Below are 8,006 nucleotides of genomic sequence, written 5' to 3'. Positions count from 1 at the left end.
GATTGTTTCGAAGAAATGCGTCGCAGCACGTTGAAGAAGTAAAGCAAAGCAAGCATGGGTTCATCTGAAAAGAGTAGGCCACCAGGGTAGGGACGCCCAGGAGAGGTAGAGCACGAATGAAACGACGTTTGCCGTCGCAGGCGAAATGCGCTGCGGCGGCGCGCCCCCGGGGGGGCCAAGAGTAAAAGGGCCCAACGAACGCACGCCGAGGGAAACCTGTCACCGAGGAAGACCTTTTGGGATATAGTAAAAAAGGGGTCGAACCGGCAAAAGGCATCGCTTCTCGGCCTTTGGGAAAAAGACAAAGTTAGTATTGTTCTTACAGCTTAAATTATAAGTCCCCATTGGGGGGCATCGATATTAAAAATGTTTTTGAAAGGGGGAGGGGCCCGGGGCTTCTCCCCCCCACGGGTGACCCGGATTGCAGTACTTCGGGAAGGGGGCCCACCATATTTTAAAGAAACCAAAAAAAGTTGAAAATCCAGCCCTTTGCGTTGAGAGCGCGGTTATGGCTCTTACCACCTACACACACACACACACACACCCCCCCCCTCCCTTCCCACGGCTGCTTGGCCAGCCGCACATTTAAAAAAAAAAAAAAAAAAAAAAAACCAACCCCAAAAACCAAATGAAAAAAAAACAAAAAAAAACAAAATGGCCTCCAAAATTTTCATTCATTGACGGATGTTGCAAACGCGAGTTCGAAGAATGACGTCGCACCACGTTGAAGAAGGTAAAGCAAACCAAGCAGGGTTCATTGAAAAGGGTAGTGCCACCATGGTAGGGACGCGCCAGTAGAGGTTGAGGAAATGAAACGACGTTTGCCGTCGCCGGCGAAAGCGCTGCGCGCGGCGACGCGGAGGCCAAGAGAAAAATTTGCCAAGAACGCACGCCGAGAGGAAAACCTGTACTCGAGGAAGCCTTTGGGGTATAGTAAAAAAAGGGCGAACGGCAAAAAGGCACGCTTTCGGCCTTTTGGCTAAGATCAAAGGTGTATCTTTCTTACAGCTTAATATTGATACGTCCCCATTGGGGGAACGATATTAAACTGATTTTGAAGGGGGGTGAGGGGCCGGGGCTTGCTCCGCCTCACCCGGGTGACCGGTATTGCAGTACTCCGGGAATGGCCACCACTATTTAAAGAAAAAAAAAACGGAAATTCCAGCTTTGCGTTTGGAGCGCGGTATATTGCTTACACACCCTACACACCAAACAAAACACACCCCCCCCCCCTTCCACGAGCCTGCTTGGCCAGACCGCACATTTAAAAAAAAAAAAAAAAAACAAAAAAAAAACCAAACACAAAATCCAAAAAAAAAAAAACCAAATGAAAAAAAAACACAAAAAAAAAAAAAACACACTCATGCCTCCACAAATTTCCATCCATTGACGGAAATCGTTGCTTTAAAACGCGATGTTTCGAAGGACATGACGTCGCAGCCACGTTGAAGAAGGTAAAGCAAAGCCAAGCAAATGGGTCATCTGAAAAGAGTAGTTCCACCATGGTGGGACGCGCAAAGTAGAGTTTAGAGGACGAATGAACACGACCGTTTGCAGTCGCACGGCGAAATGGCTGCGCAGCGGCGAGAGGAGGCAAGAGTAAAATTGCCCAACGAACGCAGCCGAGAGGAAACCGGTCAATCGAGGAGAAATTTGGGATATAGTAAAAAAGGGTCAACCGGAAAGGCATCGCTTCCGGCCTTTGGCTAAGAGCAAAGTGTTAGATCTGTTTGATCAGCTTAATATCTGATACGTCCTCCATTGGGGGACATCGATATTAAACTGATTTTTGAAAGGGGGTGAGGTGCCGGGCTTGCTCCGCCCATCTACCCACCGGGGTGTGACATCGGTATTGATTAGTATTCCGGGAATGGCCCACCACTATTTTAAAGAAACCAAAAACAGGTCGAACTATCAGCCTTTGCGGTGAAGAGATGCGCGCATTGTGTCTATGTGCTCTTACAACCCTACACCACAACACACACCAAACCCCCCCCCCCCTCCCTTCCCACGAGCTAGGCTGGACAGACCAGTCAACCATTAAAAAAAAAAAATTTTTCAAAAAAGAAAAAAGAACACCAAATGAAAAAACAACAACCACCCGACAAAAGACCAAAGATTTAGAACGGAAAAGAAAAAACCACCAAAAGAAACACCACTTTTCCCCAATATTCATATCATTGAGCTAGAGCTATTTCTTTAAAGACCATCTTTTTTATCTAAGGAACATCCATTGCATCGAAGCTCACTTTTAATAAGTTAAAGTCAAATCCCCCTCCAGGCATCTCCTATCACTTCTGAAAGAGGAATTGCCACCGATGGGTAGGGACGCATCACAGGTGGAAGGTAGAAGGACGAATGTGCAAGCGACCGTTCTGCCGTTAGATCATGACGTCTTGCTTTGCGCCACCGCGCGCCAAATAGCCCACCGTTTGTGATAGAATTTTGGTATACGCGACGCCAACAGCCAATGCTACTGTAGAAAGCCTAGTCACCGAAGGTTGAATTTGGTGTAAAGAGTCAGTGAAACCATGGTAGGTCGAAACCCCCGCAACGGTAGAGGCATGGCTTCTCGTATTGGAGAAAGATTACACGTAAAGTGATAAGATCCGTTTTTTTGACGTTCGCGACTCGTACGTGCACCATGCTTTTTAATCGGCGTTTCGTCGGATTTTTGCCAAGAGTTCAGAGTAAAATTGTCCCAACGAACGCTCCGCACCTCACCTTGATGGTTTAGGACTACACTGTCATGAATTGACTGCCGTTTTAATTGACCTTGGTTGATATAGTCAAAATTACAAAAGCGAGCTTTGTAGATATCCAGCCTTTGCTTTGTATGTCAGGTATCATTCCCGCTTCTCGATACACCACCTTTTGGCTTAAGACTCAACCCCTTGTTCCCCACTGATGCCCTCAAACGATATCCGTATCGTTTGTACTGGACCCGCCCGTTCTTATCAGCCATTAATAATTGAGAAAAAACGACATGTGTTTCGCGCGCGAACCTTTATCCGATTTAGGAGACTGACTTGTTGATCCAAGCCCATTTGGTTTTTTCATCCTCCTTTTTGTGATTTACTTGACGGCCCTGACTAAAACCCGTTCTTTGCGATTGAAACGCATTATTCCGCATTCCCACTTTGAAGAATGTTCCCTCAACTTTCAAGCCCAAGCTTGCTTTTTCTTAAAAGAGTCATTCCACCTTGTTGACACCGAACGAGCATTCGTTTACCCTTCCTTTCGACTCTTCTATGTACGTACCGTTTTGCGGAGCACATGGCCGGAAATTCGGCAGTCTCACGTTTATAACTCTCCCCGCCCACAGACCAATTTATACTCTCACGACACCACGCCTATGAGGAAACCTGTAACTCGTGCTTTGACTTTGGCATTCTGTAGTCCCCAAAGGGCCTACCTGTTCAAAGAGGCATCGCGGTTTTGAATCGGTGGACGTAAGACCGCCGTCTCTTTTTTCTTTTCTTTTTCAGTTAATCTTCTGTTACGTCCGTCATTGGGGGACCCTTCCATATTAAAATGATTTGATCTTCGAGATGTCCCTGCCTTCCCCTCTTTTAATCCTTCCCAATTCTTCCAACCCCCCCCCTCCCTCTCTCCTAGTACTTCCGGGAATGGGGCCCTCCCCCTATTTTACCTCACCACAAACGAGCCTCACCACCCCCCCCCACACTCACCCCCAGCCGTCCCCTGTAGGTCCCCTATACCCGTACGCTCGCCACCCCTCTTTTCTAGCCCCCCCCCCCTTACTTTCGCCCAGCATATCCTAAAATAAAAATTCACATTTTAAAAAAAAGAAAACAAAAATACAAGAAAAAACCTTTAACTACACCTCCAACAAAACCCCAACATTGAAAAACCCATATTAATAAGCACGCCAACACCTCCAGGAAAAAAAAACAAAATTGGACGGAATACCCTTAAAAAATAACCCCCCCAAACAACGACCCCACACCCCCATGGCCCACCCAACCCAACCTTGAGAAGGTCAATCGAAGCACCCCACGAGCCAAAGCGAATGGGTTCATCTCAAAACCCCCCACCCTTTTCTCATTCTGTACTTGACCTCTCAGCTTTTATATATATACATGACCCCATGACGTTAAAATACCTTAGTGTTCCTTCTTACTTCGTTTTAAATGATCTGCCCAACCCCTAAGACGCTTTATCTCCAATATAAAATTTTAGCCCAACTAAGCTCACATGCCGTATATTTTAACACCCCGCAGCACCCGGCTAATACCTCCCCCTTTCACTGAAAAAAAGTGTTTCCCCGTGCAAAAGCATCGCTTCTCGGACCTTTTCTTTGATTATCAGAATTGAGTAGCATTCTTCTTAGCATACTTGAGGTATCTGATACGTCTCAGATTGGGGACATCGAAGTTAAAACGTGGTTTTTGAAGGTTCGTGCCAAGCGTGGGCAACTTGCCGCAGCCCGATCCCAACGGTTTTTCCCGGGTCATTGCTGTACCTTCCGGGAAATGGACCGACCAATACTTTTTATTCCGAAGCCAATCCAGTTCGGCTGAATATCAGCAGTGACTTTGCGTCTCCCGGCGCGGTCATATGTTTTGAGACTTCTACTGCCGAACGCTCGCAATAACAACCCCATATAGTTTGAGGTACTTCCCCCTTTTCGTCCTTTCCGCACGATGCTATCGAATCGATCTATTACCTCTTGTTTGCGTATCTTTTCCCGAAAAAAAAAAAGAAAAAAACCCTTTCCCAAGAACCAAATTTTTAAGAAAAACTGGCGAATGTAGCCCCTCGATGGTCGCCGCATTTTATCATTTCATTACTTTTTTCTCCCTGTTCCCTCGATCCTTCGAATGACCTTTTGTATCGCATCCAGTTTTTCGTCAATGTGATCCACAGCAAAGAGACAAGATTTATATTCACTGAGGTCATCTGAAAAAGAGGATCTTGTGCCATGACCAGTGTAGGGGACGTCGCATCAGGTAGAGGTAGGAGCGTCCGCAGCTCCGAAGGACCGACCGTTTGACGTCGCACGGCGCTAAGGCCACTGCGCGCGGCGACGTGGACAGCCAATAGTAGCATAATGCGCCAACCTTATCCGCACTCCGAGAAGGAACCTTGTCACTCGACAGAATCCCGAGACCTTTATGTGAGTATGAAGAAATAAGGTGGCCTGCAACACCGGCCAAACCAGGTTATCGTCTTCTCGGTCCTTTTGAGCCATCCTAACCCCGACCCAACATATGTAGTTTCCTAGTCTTTTCATCTAAGATATCTGATGAGGCTTCGCACAGTGGTGAGTGACTACGAGATTTGAAAGGATTTTGAGAAATGGGGGTAGATGGCCTGGTGCTTGCGCCTTCCCTCACCCCGGTGTTGACTCCAGTTTATTCATACACTCCATTGAATTGACCCACCCACTATTTTAGAAAAAAGACCAAAAGTGACAGGATTTGAGACGAACTGTATCCATCCCGGACTTATTGAAGAGATAGTCTCGGGGTTCCCGATTTTCCCTTACCACATCCCACACCCAAGACCCCCCCGACTCGCTTCTTTTCCTCATATGTTGCCTTTCTCTTTTCCATACCCTGGCACATTTAAAAAAAAAAAGTTGTTACAAAAAAAACCAACCCCCCGCCCCCAGATTTCAAATTTTTAAAGAAAACACTTTTTTTTAAGCGCACATTGCTCCAATATTAATTCGATTTACCCCCCTCTCCTTCTAAAAACGCGATTTTCTACTACATGTAGCTTTCGCAATTCCACTTTTAATGTAAGATTGGTAGAATCGCAAGTCAAATCCAAGCAATGGTTTCATTCTGGAAAGAATGGTAAGTTCCACCATTGGTTGAAGGGACGCGCACAGTGAGACGGGGTATTAGCTCTTACTAACATTAAACTGACCGGGTTTTGCACGTCTACACTTCTAACTTCTGCTTCGTATTGTCTTTTAGACTTTTTATTCCAATATTACTCGATTTTCCCGACCCCGTATCCAAACTGAACTGCCCTCCTATATTAAACGTTCTCACCTAATTAAACCCCTTATTGTTTGTATGTAAAAAATTTTCCCCGAACCGTCAAACGGCAATCGGCTTTCGGCTCTTTTCCCCTAAGATCGAAAAATTGTAGTATTGGCTTTTATATCAGCTTAATATCTTGATGCCTACTCCGACATTGTTGGACCATCTATTAGTCCCCTTATTTTTGTAATGGGGGTGATGTGCCCTTTTGCTTCTCCCGGCCACTCACCCCTTGTTACCCTGGGTTATTCCCAGGGATTCTCCCTTTCTGATTAAATGGCCAGCCATATTTTAAAAAACCAAAAACAGTGAAGAGAATACCAGCCTTTGCGTGTGAGTAGGAGACGGCAGGGACACACCTGGATTTACACACCCTAAGTCAACAAACACCCCCCCCCCCCCACCCCCCCTACACTCCCCGAGCCTAGTAGCTTGGCCAGGACCAGCCCATTAAAAAAAAAAAAAAAAAAAAAAAAAAAAAAAAAAAAAAAACAAAAAAAACCAAAAAAAAAAACCAATACAACACAAAAGTTAACCAACAGAAAAAACACAAAAAAAAAAACCACACATCGGCGGATCCAAAATTTCCACATGCGCGAAGATCGTTGCTAAACGCATTGATGTTTTCGAAAGACATGAACGTCCGTCGCAGCAGCCACGTTGAAGAAGTTTAAAGCCAAAGCCAACGCAGATGTAGGTTCATTGAAGAAAAGAGCTAGTGCCAACCATGTGGTTGGGAACTAGGGACGGCGCACAGGTATAGAGGGTCGGAGTAGAAGATAGCGACGAATGTGTGAATACGACAGTTTGCGCCGTAGCACGGCGGAATATGGCGCTGCGCGCGCGGCGACGGCGGAGGGCCAAGAGGTTCAAATTTGAGCCAAAGAACGCACGCCGGGAGAGGAAAACCTGTCACTCGAGGAAGACCTTTGGGATATTATAGTAAAAAAGGGTTCGAACCGGCAAAAGGCATCCCCGACTTCTCGGCCTTTGGCTAAGATCAAAAGTGTAGATCTGTTCTTATCAGCTTAATATGATACGTCCTCCATTGGGGGGACATCGATATTTAACAATGATTTTTGAAAGGGGGTGAGGTGCACCGGGGCTTGCTCCGCCCTCACCACGGGTTGGGAACCCCGGGATGAGTGACTTCGGGAATGGCCCACCACTATTTTAAAAGAAACCAAAAACAGTGAAATATCCAAAGCCTTTGCGTTGATGAGGCGCGGTATATGGCTCTACACACCCTACACCCACCACCAACACACCACACACCCCCCCCCTCCCTTTCCCACGAGCCTAGCTTGGCCAGACCCGCACATTTAAAAAAAAAAAACAAAAAACAAAAAAAACCAAACCCCCAAACAACCAAATGAAAAAACAACACAAAAAAAACCCACACATGGCCTCCAAAATTTCATTCATTGACGGAAACGTTGCTAAAACGCGATGTTTTTGAAGACGACGTCGCAGCCCACGTTTGAAGAAGGAAAGCAAAAGCCAAGCAAGGGTTCATCTGAAAAGAGTAGTGCCACCATGGTAGGGGACGCGCACAGTGAGGTAGACGACGAATGAAAACGACCGTTTCCCGTCGCACGGCGAAAATGCGCTGCGCGCGGCGAGCGGAGGCCAAGAGTAAAATTGCCCAACGAAGACCCGAAGGGAAACCTGTCATCGAGGAAGACCTTTGGGAATAGTAAAAAAAGGGTCGAAACCGGCAAAAGGCATCGTTCTCGGCCTTTTGGCTAAGATCAAGTGTGTATCTGTTTTATCAGAATTTGTACTCCCCATTGGGGACTCGTATTAAACGATTTTTGAAAGGGGGTGAGGGGCCCGGGGCTTGCTCCGCCCTCACCCCGGGTTGACCCGGTATTGCATCTTCCGGGAATGGCCCACCACTATTTTTAAAGAAACCAAAAAACATTGAAAACCAGCTTTGGCGTTGAACGCGGTAATTGTCTCTTACACACCCCCCAAAACACACCACAC

At 46.5% G+C, this 8,006-nt stretch overlaps 2 non-coding genes and 3 pseudogenes across 2 annotated transcripts; all 5 read left to right on the top strand.

Moving 5' to 3' along the window:
• Positions 1–275: 275 nt before the first annotated feature.
• Positions 276–453, top strand: LOC121390912 (annotated as a pseudogene).
• Positions 454–959: 506 nt separating this feature from the next.
• On the top strand, positions 960–1,138 carry LOC121390911 (annotated as a pseudogene).
• A 550-nt stretch (positions 1,139–1,688) lies between these two features.
• LOC121390910 lies at positions 1,689–1,884 on the top strand. Its single transcript, XR_005960283.1, has one exon. It is a non-coding gene; the product is annotated as a U2 spliceosomal RNA (small nuclear RNA).
• Positions 1,885–6,992: 5,108 nt separating this feature from the next.
• LOC121390908 lies at positions 6,993–7,188 on the top strand. The gene has a single exon (XR_005960282.1). It is a non-coding gene; the product is annotated as a U2 spliceosomal RNA (small nuclear RNA).
• Positions 7,189–7,743: 555 nt separating this feature from the next.
• LOC121390909 lies at positions 7,744–7,918 on the top strand (annotated as a pseudogene).
• The last annotated feature ends 88 nt before the right edge of the window (positions 7,919–8,006 follow it).

The sequence above is a fragment of the Gigantopelta aegis genome, unplaced genomic scaffold, assembly GCF_016097555.1.
Source record: "Gigantopelta aegis isolate Gae_Host unplaced genomic scaffold, Gae_host_genome ctg10741_pilon_pilon, whole genome shotgun sequence".
Lineage (NCBI taxonomy): Eukaryota > Metazoa > Mollusca > Gastropoda > Neomphalida > Peltospiridae > Gigantopelta > Gigantopelta aegis.
Note: the sequence above shows the minus strand (reverse complement) of the source record. Positions and strands in the feature narration are given on the sequence as shown.